The 18,445-nt window shown below is 41.8% G+C and overlaps 1 protein-coding gene across 3 annotated transcripts in view; it reads left to right on the top strand.

Moving 5' to 3' along the window:
- The window catches only part of CAMK1D (calcium/calmodulin dependent protein kinase ID), a 537,115-nt gene that overhangs the window by 95,046 nt on the left and 423,624 nt on the right, over window positions 1-18,445 (top strand). The window lies entirely within an intron of this gene.

The following is an 18,445-nucleotide window of genomic DNA, read 5'->3' as shown; positions in this document are numbered from 1 at the left end:
ATAGCCATTATATAAAACCACTCCCCTGTAATCTAGTCCCTTTACATTATCTATGCCAGTAATCACCAACCCTTTGGAGTTAAACTTATTGTTGTAGTTGTTGATCTGATTTTTAGTCTCTTCTTCCTTTCATGCCTTCAGATGTGACATATGCTGCCCCTTGGCATGGCTTTGACTTCCTTTGAGAATTCTTTGACTTCTTCTAAGATTATGTGGCAGACCCTTAACTAATTCCTGTTGGGAATAATTGGACTCAGTAAAGGGACTCTGGAACAGGCCTAGAAACCATTCCAACAGAAATTCCCCCAATTTACCCTAAGATACCTGTTCACCTCTTCCAGGATCAGTTGTTTGAATGTGATCTTTTTTTTTTTATCTTGGGTCTCATTTTAGCATTGAAGGTACAACTTTAAAGAAGTAATTTATATGACAAACCCACAGCCAACATCATACTCAATGGGCAAAATTTAAAAGCAATCCCCTTAAGATCAGGAACAAGGCAGGGGTGCCCCCTTTCACCACTCTTATTCAACATAGTTTTGGAAGTCCTAGCCACAGCAATCAGACAAGAAGAAGAAATAAAAGGCATTCAAGTTGGAAAAGAAGAAGTAAAATTATCAATTATTTGCAGATATGATATTCTATATAGAAAACCCTAAAGTCTCAGTCAAAAGACTACTAGACCTGATAAATGAATTCAGCAACGTGGCAGGATATAAAATTAATACAAAGAAATCAGAGGCATTTTTATATAATAACAATGAATTGTCAGAAAGAGAATTTTTTTAAAACATTTTATTCAGCTTTTTTTATAAATAAATTTTTATTAATTTTAATGGGGTGACATCAATAAATCAGGGTACATATATTCAAATAAAACATATCCAGGTTATCTTGTCATTCAATTATGTTGCACACTCATCACCCAAAGTCAGATTGTTCTCTCAGAAAGAGAAATTAAGGAAGTAATCCCCTTTACCATTGTAACCAAAAAAAATAAAGTACCTAGGAATAAATTTAACCAGGGAGATTAAAGACTTGTACTCGAAAAATTATAAAACATTGATAAAAGAAATCAGGGAAGATACGAATAAGTGGAGGCATATACCGTGCTCATGGTTAGGAAGAATAAACATCATTAAAATGTCTATATTACCCAAAGCAATTTATAAATTCAATGCAATACCAATTAAAATACTGATGACTTACTTCAAAGATTTAGAACACATATTCCAAAAATTTATATGGAACCAAAAGAGAACACGAATAGCCTCAGCAATCTTGAAAAGGAAGAATAAAGTGGGAGGTATCACACTTCCGGATATCAAGTTATATTATAAGGCCATTGTACTCAAAACAGCTTGGTACTGGCATAAGAACAGGCACATAGATCAATGGAACAGAACAGAGAACCCAGAAATAAACCCACAGTTCTATGGACAACTGATATTTGACAAAGGAGGTAAGGAAATACAATGGAGTAAAGACAGCCTCTTCAACAAATGGTGTTGGGAAAATTGGACAGCTACCTGCAAAAAAATGAAACTAGACCACCAACTTACACCATTCACAAAAATAAACTCAAAATGGATAAAAGACTTAAATGTAAGCCGTGAAACCATAAGCATCTTAGAAGAAAACATAAGCAGTAAGCTCTCCGACATCTCTTGCAGCAATATATTTGCCGACTTATCTCCACGGGCAAATGAAATAAAAAACAGGATAAACAAATGGGACTATATGAAACTAAATAGCTTCTGCACAGCTAAAGACAATAAGAACAGAATAAAAAGACAAACTACACAATGGGAGAATATATTTGACAATACATCTGATAAGGGATTAATAACCAAAATTTATAAAGAACTTGTAAAACTCAATACCAGGAAGACAAACAATCCAATCAAAAATGGGGAAAAGAAATGAATAGACACTTCTCCAAAGAGGACATACAGATAGCCAGTAGGCATATGAAAAAATGCTCAACATCACTAATCATTAGAGAAATGCAAATTAAACCAAATTGTGATATCACCTCACACCAGTCAGAATGGCGCTCATCAACAAAACAACACACAATAAGTGCTGGAGAGGATGTGGAGAAAAGGGAACCCTCCTGCACTGCTGGTGGGAATGCAGACTGGTGCAGCCACTGTGGAGAACAGTATGGAGATTCCTCAAGAAATTAAAAATCGAACTGCCTTTTGATCTAGCTATTCCACTTTTAGAAATATACCCCAAGAACACCATAGCACTATTTGAAAAGAAGAAATGCACCCCCATGTTTATGGCAGCATTGTTCACAATAGCGAAGATCTGGAAACAGCCCAAGTGTCCATCAGTGGACAAGTGGATTAAAAAGCTTTGGAATATATACTATGGAATACTACTCAGCCATAAGAAATGATGACATCGGATCATTTACAACAACATGGATGGACCTTGATAACATTATACTGAGCAAAATAAGTAAATCAGATAAAACTAAGAACTATATGATTCCATACTTAGGTGGGACATAAAAATGAGACTCAGAGACATGGACAAGAGTGTGGGGGTTACGGGGTGGGGGGGAGGAGGGGGGATTAGGGGAGGGGAGGGGCACAAAGAAAACCAGTTAGAAGGTGACGGAATACAATTGGACTTTGGGTGATGGGAATGCAGCATAATCAATTGTTAAAATAACCTAGAGATGTTTTCTCTGAACATATGTACCCTGATTTATCAATGTCATCCCATTAAAATTAGTTTAAAAAAAAGAAGTAATTTAATTATAAATAACTATTGCAGGCCCTGGCCGGTTGGCTCAGTGGTAGAGCGTCGGCCTGGCGTGCAGAAGTCCTGGGTTTGATTCCCGGCCAGGGCACACAGGAGAGGCGCCCATCAGCTTCTCCACCCTTCCCCCTCTCCTTCCTCTCTGTGTCTCTCTTCCCCTCCCGTAGCGAGGCTCCATTGGAGCAAGGATGGCCCGGGCACTGGGGATGGCTCCTTGGCCTCTGCCCCGGGCGCTAGAGTGGCTCTGGTCCTGACAGAGCGATGCCCTGAAGGGGCAGAGCATCGCTCCCTGGTGGGCAGAGCGTCGCCCCCTGGTGGGCGTGCTGGGTGGATCCCGGTCGGGCGCATGCGGAAGTCTTTCTGACTGTCTATCCCCGTTTCCAGCTTCAGAAAAATACAAAAAAAAAGAAAAAGAAATAAAAGATCTATTGCAGAGTACTGATGAAGGTATTGTAAGGTTGGTTATATCCGTCTTTATTCTCATGAGAGAGAGAGAGAGAGAGAGAGAGAGAGAGAGAATGTGTGTGAAGATTTCCCTGCAGAAACTTGAAGACTTTTCTTCAGAGCTGTTAGAGAGAAAGATTGACTGCTCCCTCTCTTATCAGGACAAAAGGATAGCCTCTAGGGAGAATTTGCAAAGCTACTTGGACTTCTTGCAGGGTTTATTTGGAGAAGAGAGTTAATCAACACTTGAGTGATTTGAATTTTCAATGAGAAAAACAAAGTGAAAGATACTCCTTTCTTTTTTTTTTAAATTTAGAGAATGAAATTTCATGGGGTAACACTGATCAATAAGAGTACATAGGTTTCAAGTAAACATCTCTATAGAATTTGAACTATTGATTGTGTTGTGTGCCCATTACCCAAAGTCAAATCACTCTCCATCACTGCATACTTGTCCCTTTTTACTCCTCTCCTCCACCTCCCTGCCCCACAACTCCATCCCCTTGGTAACCACTTCACTATTATCTGTGTCCATGAGTCTCAGTTTTATATCCCATCTATGTGTGAAATCATACAGTTCTTAGCTTTTTCTGATTTGCTTATTGTTTGACCAGTAGTCACTGCCATCATGGCCATTCACATGCAGGCCATGTGATTCAGACAGATGGTAAAGAAACAGTGGAGCCAAAAAAGAACTTTCCTCTTGATTCATTCAGAGCTCACAAAAATATACATTATCCAGTTCCACAACCAGGAGAATCTTCTCCAGTTTCTCCTAGAATCAAAGGCCCCACCAGTATCAGCGGAGCTCACAAAAGCCCCTCACCTCTGGTTCCCCATCGGCACACCTTCTCTCTGTACTCACTCTGCAAACATGGTTTCCTCCTGCCTCTCCTCCTTCTGCTCTCTCTTTTCAAAACTTTCTGGCTCTAAAACCTCTCCTCCAGCAAACATTAGCAAGACAATAGCCCTTCCCAAACAGGAAGGTAATTTGCATTTTCACAGATCACATACTTGTTGCTGCCCAGCACCATTTTTAACACTAAAAGTGAACAAACTCAAAAAACACAAATTTTACAAGCCCATTTGCCCAACACTTATTTCACTCAGTATAATGTTCTCAAGATCTATCTATGTTGTCATAAATGGCAATAAGTCATCATTTCTTATGACTGAGCAGTATTCCATTGTATATATGTTCCACATCTTCTTTATCCAACCCTCTTTCAAAGGACACTTTGGTTGTTTCCATGTCTTAGCCACTGTGAATAATGCTGCGATGAACATGGGAGTGCATGTGTCTTTACATACCAATGTTTTTGAGTTTGGAGGGTTATATACCCAGTAGAGGGATTGTTGGGTCATAAGGTAGTTATATTCTTAGTTTTTTGAGGAACCACCATACTGTCTTCCATAATGGCTATGCCAGTTTATATTTCTACCAACAGTGAATGAGGGTTCCTTTTTCTCAGCAACCTCTCCAACACTTGTTATTACCTGTCTTGTTGATAATAGCTAATCTAATGGTGTGAGGTGATATCTCATCATAGTTTTGATTTGCATGTCTTTAATAGCTAGTGAAGATGAGCATTTTTTCATATATCTGTTGGCCATTTGTATTTCTTCTTGGAAGAAGTATCTGTTCAGGTCCTCTCCCCATTTTTTAATTGGCTTGTTGGTTTGTTTCTTGCCTTGTTGGCTTGTTTGTTGCTGAGTTTGTGAGTTCTTTATATATTTTGGCTATTAACCCCTTATTGGAGCTGCTGTTTGCAAAGATCATCTCCCATTTGTTTAATTGCCTATTTGTTTTGCTGTCAATTTCTTTTGCTATGCAGAAGCTTTTTAGTTTGATGTAGTCCCATTCATTTATTGTTGCCTTTACTTCCCTTGCCTTTGGGGTTAAATTCATAAATTGCTCTTTACGTCCAAGGTCTGTAAGTTTAGTACCTGTATTTTCTTCTATTTGACTTATTGTTTTAGACCTTATATTTCAGTCATTGATCCATTTCGAATTAATTTTTGTGCAGGGGGATAAACTGTAGTTGTTTCATTCTTTTACATGTGGCTTTTCAATTTTCCCAGCACCATTTCTTGAAGAGGCTTTCTTTTCTCCATTGTGTGTTTTTGGCTCCTTTGTTAGAGATTATTTGTTCATATATATGTGGTTTTATTTCTGGGGTCTCGATTCTGTTCCATTGGTCTGTATGTCTGTCTTTTCTGCCAAGACCATGCTGTTTTGATTATCATGGCTCTGCAGTATAATTTGGAGTCAGGTAGTATGATAACTCTGGCTTCCTTCTTTTTTCTCAGGATTTCTTTGGCTATTCAGGGTTTTTTATGGTTCCAAACAAACCTGGTGATTTTTTGTTCTATTTTTTTAAAAAAATGACATTAGGATTTTAATGGGGATTGCATTAAATTAGTATATTGCTTTGTATAATATGGCCATTTTAACTATGTTGATTCTTCCAATCCATGAACATGGAATATTTTTCTATTTCATTGTGGTTTTTTTTTCAATTTCTTTCAATAATGCTTTGCAGTTTTCAATATATAGGTTCTTCACATCCTTTGTTAAGTGTATTCCTAGGTATTTGTTGTTGTTGCAATTGTAAAAAGAATTGGGTTTTTTTTAGTTTATTTTCTGAATTTACTCTTTGTTGTATTAATTTTTTCTATATTTTTTCTCATTTCATTTAGTTGTGCTCTAATTTTCACTGTTTCCCATCTTCTGCTGACTTTGGGTTGCCTTTGTTTTTTTTTTCTAGTTCTTTAAGAATGTGATATTAGGTTGTTTACTTGGGAACTCTCTTATTTCTTGATATAAGCCTGTAATGATATAAACTTCCCCTTATTACTGCTTTTGCTGCATCCCAGAAATTTTGATATGTTGTGTTATCATTCTCATTTGTCTTTATATGTATAGTATTTAATGTAAACAATGACAGTTCATAACCTGTCAGCACTTGTATGTTTTTATCAACCCGTTTTCTCACGTCTAGGGTTGCCACTGGAGTGTTTTCACAACCAAGCTCCTGGCACTTCTTTCTTACCTAGGCTGGCGACTTGAAGGGTGTGACACAAATGCTGAGCTGGGTTCTGAATGCCTGGTTAAAAAGTATCTCAAATAGTAATTAACGACACTGGCTGTCTCCTTATCTTCTTCCCAGGCTTGTTGATTGACTAGGTGACATTAATTAGGATGATGGGGTTGCAGACATCTAGCACAGGCCTTGGCAAATGGTGTTCAATAAATTGGCCCATCCTTCCACCCTCAGTAGTGCTTTACAGCCTTCCCCTGAGTCTTGTCAAGTGTAGAGAACAGTAAACAGACAAACTCAGGCACCCCTGGCTATTTCACAGACTCCCGTTGAGAAGACTGATCTTCCAGGAAGATGCGCCACTGTAATCTGTGACTTCACCTGTCCCCCAGCACACAGACTCTAATTTGGGAAGTTGAGTTAGTGGCTAATGTCTGACATGGCAGAAAGGAGTGGTCAGTATATATTCACCCCAAATATATTTTGTCATGTTTCATATAATTTGAAATTTGGCCGCTTATGTATGGATCATCAGGCAACTCATTCTCTTAACCAGAAGGTTAAATTAAATAGCACACTCATTCCCCTGCCATTCTGGATGTTGGGCAGGGAATAATCATCCCTAAAATCTGAATCTGCATGTACCATAATAATGTGGAAATCAGATGAGAATGTACTTATAAAGTGCTGGAGTTCAGTGGATTTTAGTGACACGAAGAGCTTCTAATGGTAGATTTGTAATTGAAAGATAACAGGGCAGCATTTCCTTAGCAAGTCAGATGAATGGAAATAAAAAAGAAATCTTCCTGCTCATCTGGGCATTTCTTTAGCAGCCACTAAGCATAGAGAATCCTCAATTACCCATGACTTCAGGGGTCCTTGCAGATAATTAAAATTCTCTGATAATTCCAAGATTTCACTTCGGCTGTTGGTCTTGTTTCTATTGAGCCAATATTATTTTAAAAACCACTTTAAACAACAGAGGTAATATTTTGAGCAACCACCAACCATTCTGTCTAGCCTGTCACATTTAATCATCCTTTTGGCTCTTTGATGAGTGTGCACTGCCCTCATGTTACAGCTGAAGAGACAGAGACGCAGGGAGAGTAAGCAGAAGGTCCCCATTGAGTCACGGTGCTGGGCTGCAACTTCACTTCTGTGGCTGCAGACTCATTGTCTTCCTCTTAAACTATTGCCTACCCATTGGTGGAAATGTGGTGAAATGTCCTGAAAGACACAGGAAAGCCAAAAAAAGGCTAACCTAATCTTGAATCATCAATCCTGAGTCACCAAGAATTAACAACTATTTGAGAGAGTTAGCTTGAGTTTCTTCATATAAAAGTACTGAAAAGTAGTGGAAGGAGCAAATGAGATAATGGATTGAAAACATGATATTTTGATAAGTTTGATCAGCATTTAATGTGCCAAGGGGGATTGTCGGTCCTGTAACCCTCTGCCCCTCGGGTAGAATCTGTGCCTGGCCCTGTGTCTTCAAAGGGCTGGTTACTCGATTGCAGAGCTACAGCTGGTCTAGACAAACAATGGCTGCCAAACACAGCGACATGTTAAGTGAGGGTGGTTGTGGCCAAGACCACATTTGGTTAAGATCTCTAGAGCATTTTGGCTAGAAAGCTCACCAGTTTTGATAACTCCTTTTGAAACAAACCAAGTATATCCTGTCTTTCTCTCGGCCCCTTGAGCAACTGGCTTATAAGCAGGTGGAGAGCAGAGGGAATGGAGGCTGCTGCCATGTTTAAGCGTGTAGTTATAGTAAGTGTTAGTGGATGGGAGTCACCTTCATGTTTTCTTGGTAGTTAAAACTCTGTAAACTGATGAAATTACTTGAGCAATGTATTTAATGAGTGTCTAAACATTTTTACCTTTGTAAAAAAATAAAATAAACAAAAAAATTCAGTAACAAGAGAGCTACCTCAACTTTTCTCTCATCACTCACTATTCATTTTCTGAGAACATCAGCTGAGACAGCCTCTTCCTAGTCCCAAATTTCATGCCCTCAGTAGTCCACACAGCGTCAGGTCCCAGAAAGGTGAGCCATTAAAGCTAACCGAAATTAAGTCAACTTCTCTGTAGGGAGAGATTCCTAGAGTGTGAAAACCTGCAGCCCCTCTGGTGCAGAGGAAATGGGGTGAGGAGAGGAGGGGATGGTGGGGGCAGGGAGCTTATTCTATTTTCGAGATTCTTTTTTTTTTTTTTTTTCCTGAAGCTGGAAATGGGGAGGGACAGTCAGACAGACTCCCGCATGCTCCCGACCAGGATCCACCCGGCACGCCCACCAGGGGCGAAGCTCTGCCCACCAGGGGGCGATGCTCTGCCCCTCCGGGGCGTCGCTTTGCCGCGACCAGAGCCACTCTAGCGCCTGGGGCAGAGGCCAAGGAGCCATCCCCAGCGCCTGGGCCATCTTTGCTCCAATGGAACCTTGGCTGCGGGAGGGGAAGAGAGAGACAGAGAGGAAGGAGGGGGGGGGGTGGAGAAGCAAATGGGCGCTTCTCCTATGTGCCCTGGCCGGGAATCGAACCTGGGTCCCCCGCACGCCAGGTCGATGCTCTACTGCTGAGCCAACCGGCCAGGGCTATTTTTGAGATTCTTGAACTCACTGCCCCACTGAACCTAGTTGGGGGGTTGTTTTGAAGTGGGAACTTGGTCTTATTTCTTTTTAGAGAGGAAAGAACACTCCAGCATTTGTACACTCCTGGATTAAATCCAGCATTATAGGTGAGAAGATACAGGTTCCTCCTCCTCCCCTTGTAGACTTAGAAACGTCTGGATTTCAGCCTGTACTAGTAACTCAAGAAGTTAAGCCTTCCCCTGAGCTAGGCTTGCCCTGTGAGGTGTGCAGGCAGCCGGTGGTACTGTCACCGCCTTCACCGAGGCAAAGCTCAGAGAGGCAGCATTTGCATAATATCATTCATTTGGTTTGCTACCCTCTGCCATAAATTTGGGAAAGAAAACACACACCTTGCACAGGAATTGCTCGTCCTTAAACAAAGAACCGCGTAACAACAATTTCCTATGTGGGAATGCTGATAACTTTTTTCCCAGGAAAAGTTAATAAAATGCTTTGCCACAAGTGCTTACAGTATAATATTATTTAATAAGGATTTAAGAATCTGGCTTTTCAACTTGCAGCTTCTGGAGAAAATAATATTATATTTTACTAAGAGAACAATTTAGTTGAAATGACTCTTTCAAGGAATTTGAAAATTCACTTGTTAAATTATTCTTTTAAGCCTTTGTGTAAAATCGGGTCTCATAGAAGTTGATTATTCCTGTCCTCACTTTTTTGTTTTACTAGGTTATTATTTTTAAGGATTTAGTATTAAGTATTTTCTTTAGGGCATAGCCTGATATATAAGTAAATGGATAAATATCAGAAAAAAGGGTGGTGAATTTTCTGCTTGATTGCTTTGGATTTTTCTTTGATCCAAAGATTCGTGTCAAGGATTCTAAATGTTCACTTATTAGTAAGCAACCAGATAATTAGGTTTTACAGATTGTTTGAGAATATCCATTATTCTGCAAACACAGCTACCTCCAGGGCTACATTTGACTTCCAGATTTCATGATTTTCTCTAATGCTTTTGAAAACTTTGAGTTTCTGTGTAGTATATATAGGCTTGTGTTTGCACATTAAGAAATGCTTGTTCCTTCCTCACCCCCTCCATTATATGATATATGAAGATTTTAAAAATAATATAAAAATCGGTTCTAATCCTGCCACTCAGAAATACTCACTGTTAAATATTTTGTGCATTTTTCTGGCTTTTTCTGTGCATAAATAGTTAACACAATTACTTTTATATCGTATTGTTTCTTCCATTTCTCATTAAATGACATATCCTGGGCATTTTCTCATACTGTTAAATCTTTCCTCCAAATACTGTATATACCTTTTGAATCCCAATAAACCCAGTCCTGGTTTGAAGTATGTGTTATGGTCCTGTGTGCTGCCACCTCCGTGTTAAACAGACCCCCCCCCCCCCCGCCCGTGTATGTGGGGTGGGACTGTTAGTGTCCTCACCTCTTCCTCTCTCCTCCCCATGTATGGTTCTACACGTTTCTTTTTTCTTTCTTTTTTTTTTACAGAGACAGAGAGTCAGAGAGAGGGATAGACAGGGACGGAGAGAGATGAGAAGCATCAATCATCAGTTTTTCGTTGCAACACCTTAGTTGTTCATTGATTGCTTTCTCATATGTGCCTTGACCGCGGGCCTTCAGCAGACCGAGTAACCTGTTGCTGAAGCCAGCAACCTTGGGTCTAAGCTGGTGAGCTTTGCTCAAACCAGATGAGCCCACGCTCAAGCTGGTGACCTCGGAGTCTCAAACCTGGGTCCTCCGCATCCCAGTCCTATGCTCTATCCACTGCGCCACCGCCTGGTCAGGCTCTACACGTTTCTTGTCTGCCAGTGTCAATCAGAAGCTGGAGGCTGAGCGGCCATTCATTGCTCCCTGACTGCCCACGCACACGCACACTGCAGGCTGCAGGGAGCAGGCTCGTTCCTCCTGGACAGTGGATGTTAGTTCTGCATCAGTGTGTTCAGGTAGAAATGGGGTGGCTTTTTTCATGATTCTCTTTCATGTTTACTTCTGGGCCTTCGATCACATGTTCTTGATGTTGACTTCTAACTGGAAACAGCATCTCATTCAGGAGGGCAAACCTATTTTTAGTGACCGGTGTGGGGCTGACTTGGCCTGTCAGTTGGCCATGTCAGCGACCCAAACCTGAGTGTCAAAGATAAGGCACTATCCTGGCTTCCTCGGTGCGCTTGGCCGAGGGCCCTCAGTTCATGTAAGTGCCAGAGAATCAAGGAAGGCAGGATTCAAGCACTCCCAGCTTCCAACCTGAGTTTTTCCGCCCATCTTTTCCACCAGCCAAGTGGGTCTCAGATTGCTTCCTTTTCTGCTAGTGCAACAGTAAGGAGAGACACATTGAAAAAGTTTTTTCTGAGCTCGACCACAAGTTGCCATTGGAGCTGAGATGCCTCTGCCTTTCTTATCCTCTGTTGTTCCTACTCACGTCACCGAAGTGTGAGGGCATTTTGGGATACCGATGACTTGTTATACATGCCGTCCTTCCTCACTTGTCCCTGTTTATTCATGTCTAAATTACCACCTGCCTTATTGGCTTAGGCCCTGGTGAGACCTGTGAGCTGCAGATGGTCTGTGCACCCCAGCAGTGATTGCTTAGCCCGGTGTGGCCTTTGAGTCTTCCTTTCCTTTGATTAGAAACCTTGCTTTCTCTACCTCTCACTTGAGCACAACACTTCTTTCTATAGGAGGTCTTGTGCACCTATATTCAAGTCTGTCTTCTTTCCTCTCCCTTATTCCTGATCTCAATCTCTTTTTATAGTCAGCATTCATTCATTCTTTCATTCAACTTTTATTGGCTATCATATGTGTGGCAGGCCTTCTGCTTGAGGCCATGTTTCCCGTATCCAGGGCTGAGCAGCATAGTTTCTGCCTTCTGGGAGCCCACTGTTCCTTACCTGGGGAGCGAGGCAAGCAGCTGAATGTCCAAAGAGGGGATAACTCTTACAGTAGTTAAAGGCTAGTGAGAACACAGAGAAATGTGGGCATAAGTAAGCTGAAGGCATAAATGGTATGGCCCGTTGATGACATCAGCTAGCAAGGTGATCCGTGCAGAAATTGAGAGAAGTTAAAATAGGAAAAAGCAGACTGTGTCCATATGATGAAGATCCTTAAACTCTAACTTCCCATTTCTCTCCTCTTCCCCCTAGTAACCATCATCCATCATCCATCATTCTCCTTTCTGTTTCTATGAATCTGACTACTGTGGGTACCTCGTAGAAGCGAATCATACAATATTTGTCTTGTTGTGTCTGGTTTATTTTGCTTACCATAATGTTCATTACGTTCTCTCCTCAGCATGCTCTGTCCTCAAGGTTCATCCAGGTTGTAGCGTGTGGCAGAATTTCGTTCCTTTTTAAGGCTGAATAATATTCCACTGTATGGTTAGGCACCATTTTTTAAATCTTTAACTGAAAGTTTATACCTTTTTTAAAAAAATTACTTGTTATTTAGTTATTCATTTTAGAGAAGAGAGACAGAGAGAGAGAGAGAGAGAGAAGGGGAGAGGAGCAGGAAATCATCAACTCCCATATGTACCTTGACCTGGCAGGCCCAGGGTTTTGAACCGGCGGCCTCAGCGTTCCAGGTCAATGCTTGATCCACTGTGCCCCCACAGGTGAGGCCGGCACCATTTTGTTTATCGATTCATCTATCCATGAACATTTCAGTTGCTTCCGTCTTCTGGCCCTTATGAATAATGCTTCTGTGAACATATATCAAATATCTGTTCAAGTCCTTGCTTTCAGTTCTTTTGGGTTATCCATGAGGTTTTAACCCCTCCTAGATTTGAATTTGGGAAATATAATATAAAGTTGTGTTCATGGGCATGGAAGTTGCCTCTTTCTCCCCTTTCCTTTCCTACCATGTCAGATGAATTATACTTAATATATTAGAGGTGGGTTTCAGGAGGAGTGTGTTTTAGAATGGGTTCTCCCTACTTTTATGAAATAGGAAGCATAGCAGAGGCATTTATTGGCAAATTCTAAGCAGAAGGTTCCCTGAGCTGTGGAGGTGCCAGTGGTGATGGGAGGGTCAGGGAAAGCAGTGCTCACTTAAACACAGTATAGAAAGCAGACATTATGGGAATTCATGACTTTTGACTTCATGGTGGTAAACGAAGAAGAGAGAAAAGTCTAGAGTGCATCCCAGATTTGTAGCTCGGGCAACTAGATAGATGGTGCCATTAGCATGACTAGCAAATGGGGAGGATGTTGAGAGGTCACTGAACACACATATATTTGAGCCTCTCCAAAACAGGGGAAGAAGCTCTGTGGGCCGGCTGATGCTGGGCAGGGTAGGGGTAATTACTACATGACTGTCTAATGGAGCTGGGAAATGAAATAAAGATACTGTGTAGTTAGTGTGAATTTAGGTTCTTATTCAGAAAGGATGGTTATATTTCTTTACAGAAACTTCTCTTATTGTATCAGAATCTTCAGTGAACGTTAGTGTTTTTCTGGTTTGTTTCAAGAGTGACCAATGAAACTGGAAGAACAATTTGATATTAAATACTATAAGCATGCCCACCTCAATTTTTGTACTCTACTTTGAACTTGAATTTTGGGTGAGCCACTGCTTTACTCTTACTAGCACCTGCATTGTCTGGCTCTAAACATACTTATTGGTAGGCTTGCCAGTCCTCATTCCTAGGCTACTCAGCTCTTTATTTATTTTTTTCTGCTCCATGTCCATTATTATGGAATTGAAGTGAAGTATACAGTAAAAATAACAGATGTCATAGGAAGGATAATGGACTCACTTTCAGATATCAGGATCTTGAGATGCTGGTGTAACATCCAGGTGTGGAGGTAGGTAGGTTGTTGGACATAAAGATTGAGTGATAAAAAAAAAAAAAAGATCGAGTGATCAGTCTTGACCTGAGGCTGGAGGTAGCTGTGGAAGTCATCCCAATGCCCAGGGAAATGAGATTTACAGAGAGAAAAAAAGACAAGATGAGAAGACTAAAGAGAGAAGACTGTGCTCTTTGTCTGTTCCTGTGTCTATTTTAGCTGACAGAGTAAGTGATAGGGCCAATATTCAGAAGTGGTACCTGACCTGGATCTTTGTCCCATTCCGCTCTCTTCATATACTCAGAGCAGACTCCAGAGCAGGAAGAATGAGCTTTCAATAGGCTAGAGGAGACAGGATGAGGTGTGGCATCCCTGGGGGCCAGGGGAAAAGAGCCCACAGAAAAGACTGAGAAGGAGGTCAAGGTGATGACAGGAGAGCAAGAATAGGTGGTGTGATGAAAGTTGAAGGAGAGAAGTTGAGGGAGGTGGGAGTGGTTGACTATGAGATGTTGGAGAGGACAAGATGATTGACAGGTGTCCACTGCATTTGGCTGCTAGGAGGCCCTCATGACCTCTGCCAGAGCTGTTTCAGGTAATGGTGGTGTGTGATCCAAGAAGGGATTCTTGCAGGGAGCTCATACCCTAGCTCTAGAATTACAGACACCATCAGCCGGGACATGATGCCTCTTATCACTGTTTCTTACTAAAAGTACCCTTTAGCAATTCAGAATGTGTTCTAAAGACTTCCAGTATACATTTTAAATACCAATGTTTGAACTCAGACACCTCTAGTTCTCTCTCTGGTAGCATCTTCTCAAAACTCATATTACCCTTATTTTAACAATAAAATGGGAATGCTTTTGTTTTCTGGGATTTCCAACCCGTAGGATGCTTGGAACCAGTTTGTGGGGATCTCTGCGGGTCACAGCTAGCATAGGTTAGTGATGCTGTGACCCTGGCATCTCGGGTAGGGTACAGTATTATCTCTTGGTTTCCCTGAGCTTCTCTCCTTGAACTATCCTTCAAACCACTTTTCTGAAAATCAGGGCTGGTGTGGATTCCAGGCTTCCTCTTGTTGTTTCTGAGTTGCTGCCATTTTGTGAGTCTGTTCTGCTGACACTGGTACGTGGGTACAGTGCATCGAGTGCCCACCATGTTTATATTGTCACATTTAATTCTTACATGATAACTTTATGAGGTGAGGGACATTAACCCCTTTTCTAAATGAGAAAACTATGACTCAGAACAATTTAAGTAACTTTCTTGAATCTGGTCGTTTCAAACTTGCATGATTGTCAGAATCCCCCTGGAAGGTTTGTTAAAACACAGATGCCCGGGCCCCACCCCCGGAGTTTCTGATTCAGTAGATCATGAATGAGCTCGAGAACCTGTACTTCTAACAAGTCCCAGGTACTGCTGCTGTTGCTGATGTAGGGACCGTACTTTGGGGACCATTACTCTTAGCCACTCAAGGAGCTGCTGGTCAGGGATTGCCTCCTGGGCCTGGCTGACAGCAGGTGCACTCTGCCTTACGGGAAGTCGTCCTCGAGAATCTGCAGTGGAGGGAGACCTGCTCCCTGCCCAGCATGGACTCGGGACTTCCTAGTAGAAGATTCAGGTGAGCGGCTCTTTCTATTTTAGGGGAGACCCTGGTATGCACCGGCATTCTGAGACTAAGGGAAGGATTAGGAGCAGGTGCGAAGAGTGGGCATTGCTTGTGAAGAACTTAAAACAATAATATCAACTAAGAGTCAGCCTGCTTTATTATCATTGTGCGCCTGTAATTCTAAACAGTGTCTGAGGTGAAGGCCCCTCTCCCCACTCTCTTTCTATGGCACTGCCTGGTGGCTAAACGGAAAAGCGCTTCAACACCCTCATTGTTACGGCTCCAAACTCGAGGGCCCTTCCTTCTGATTCCGTTTTCCCAACGTGGCTAAGTGCTCAGTCTCATCTCATTGGTAAATCTTTCCTCCTTCATCCCATTTTAATGCTAAAATAACCAAATTTAAAATACCCAAGGAATAAATAGAATACTGTGGAGCCACATATTTGATAGTTATGTTTCATAGCAACTTAGAATCAGCAAATGTCTAGTGTGCCACTGTGTATCAGAGAGTGGTCTCACCATGAGACATGGATGAATCCAGGGAATCATCACAGGGACCTTGTGAGGTGAGTTCTGTCATCACCCCTGCGTTGTGAGTGAAGACACAACAAAGGGGAGGTGCACTGAGGTGAGGGGACTTCCCAAGTGAGTGGGCACAGCTGGGACTGCTGCCAGGCAGCCTTGCTCCAGAGACCGTGCACTTAACCAGTATTCTTTGCAGTCCCTCATGCAGACAGTTGATGCCTAATAAGTGCTCACTGGATCCACACATGTAAGTCAGTAGGAATATTAGGTGCTAGCAGTCCAGGGAGCTCCCGCCTCCAATTGGAGCGGGATGCTGTATGAGTCACGGTCTGTGCAGAATGACAGGAGCTCCCTTCGTGCTAACGCCTTTCTTGCAGGTTGCTGCAGCCCTTACCTCCACTGTAATGAAATGTGGATCCCCTGAGGGGGCGGTTATTGGTATTTATAGAGCATCTTATGGCTGAAGAGTGACAGAAGCAACAATTACCTCTTTAATCTTCTTAGCATCTCTCTGAAGAGGGAAGTGGAGGGCTGTAGCCTGCTCCTGTCCCTCTCTTTGCATCTGTGTCCCTGTCCCCACACAGAAGGTATACAGCAGCAAGGTGGGAGGAGGGCAGAGGCAGTCAGGGGAGTAAATCTTTTCTTTTAAGTTACATTCAGAGCAAGGTGGAAGAATAGGGCCTCTGGTGGGGGCCTCGAGTTCAGCCCACCCGTGTGCCTGGTAACTCAGTGGAGAAATAACCATATTCCTCCTGAAGAAATTTCACCAGCCATTTTCACTATTCTTATGCTCAAGGAGCAAAAGTTTGAATCATAGATTTTTTTCCCCCCTTTCTCAATGAATTTTCTGTCTTGGCAGTTACAAGGTTCAAGACAAACTATTTAGAAAACTAGAGAAAAGGGATAGGGACACAACCTGGAAACCCTTGGTGTTAGTTGTTGTCCATGGGCGTGTGTGTGTGACACACATCTGTATCCCTGCAGCAGCCTACTTGGTACACATGATAAGCAGCTGTGGCTGCCGTGTGATCTTTCAGTTTGTGGATGTAATTGAATTCAGCAACTGCACCTAAAGATACACTGCAAGGAGATAAGGCTCATTGGTCATCTGAACTCACCCGTGGGGTGCTGTGGTGGTGCTGGAGGGTTCCTTGTTTATACGACTGTTTTCTGTCACTAAGGGTTGCATAAAGCCTAGGTAAATAAGATCTCCTATTGTTGGGGTTCAGGACATTTTCAGATGATAGTAGCTTCTATTTCAGGGTTGTTAATAATCATTTCCTTGTCCAGATCACAGTGTTAGTTAAGTGTGCAAAAGAGATAATACGAGAAACACTCTTGTCTTCCTGTTCCCTTTTCCCCTTCATCATCTTTCATGAAAAGATCTGGCTGCATTAACTTCCTCCTTTCTGCCGTTGCCCACCTCTTCCAGGCCTCTAGCTGACTGTGTGTTGTTGGCCAAGCCCCTGAATTCCAGACTTTGGGAGACTCCAGTCTATCTTTGTTGAGGAGTGCTCATTTAGTCTCAGGGTTTGGTTTTAAAATGATTAAAAATATTTTTAATGAGTTTATTTTAAACCTGGGGAACCCAGTTTGGGCTAGTGCACTAGCCAAGATCCTGAGACCTGAAAAAGGTGGCAGGGGTGGCGTTCTGTCTCCGTGAGTTGTGCGATTGGAGAGATGTAAATGTTGCACCAGCTTGGTTCTGAGCTCTGGCCCCCCTGGACCCCTCCTTCCTGTTCTGGCCCCAGCACTGTGGTCCCTACTTCTCTGCCCTCCTTGAGGACCTTGTCAACAGTAAACAAGCACAGTCCCCGTTTCTCTGTGTGTTTCACCTCCAGGTAAAGGAAAATGTCTTCAATTTGTGTTTGGAGAAAGGAAGGCCAATCGAGATAATTGTGGAATAAAACAGAAATTACCACCATGGTCACTGGCTTGAGCCCAAGGTCACTGGCTTGAGCAAGGGGTCACTGGCTCAGCTTGAGCTCCCCAGTATAGGGCCATATGAGAAAGCAATCAATGAACAACTAAAAGGCTGCAACTATGAGATGATGCTTTTCATCTCTTTCCCTTCCTGTCTCTGTCTCTCTCGTACACACACACACACACACACACACACACACACACACACACAAATAAATAAGAGGGAAATTTGTATCGCTACAGGCTTATATCAAGAAAGAAGAGAGATCACAAATAAATGAACTAAGATTACATCTGAAAGAACTAGAAAAAGAAGAACAAAGGCAACCTAAAGTCAGCAGAAGAAAGGAAATAACAAAAATTAGAGCAGAACTAAATGAAATAGAGAACAAAAACTACAGAAGAAATTAATACAACAAAGAGGTGGTTCTTTGAAAACTTCAATAAAATTGACAAAACTTGGGCTATAGTCTCTAAGGAAAAAAGAGAAAGGACTCAAATAAATAAAATCCAAATGAAAGAGGAGAAATTACTGCAGACATCATAGGTATACAAAGAATCATACTAGAATACTATGAAAGATTATATGCCACCAAACTCAATAATCTAAAAGAAAAGAATAAGTTCCTAAACTATAGAATCTTCCTAGACTGAATCAAGAAGAAGTGGAAAACCTAAACAGACCAATAAGCAGTGAGGAAATAGAAACAATTATCAAAAACATCACAAAAAAA

Source organism: Saccopteryx bilineata, chromosome 5 (assembly GCF_036850765.1).
Source record: "Saccopteryx bilineata isolate mSacBil1 chromosome 5, mSacBil1_pri_phased_curated, whole genome shotgun sequence".
In the NCBI taxonomy this organism is placed as follows: Eukaryota; Metazoa; Chordata; class Mammalia; order Chiroptera; family Emballonuridae; genus Saccopteryx; species Saccopteryx bilineata.
The sequence above is the reverse complement of the archived record's forward strand: the minus strand, read 5'-3'. Positions and strand labels throughout refer to the sequence as shown.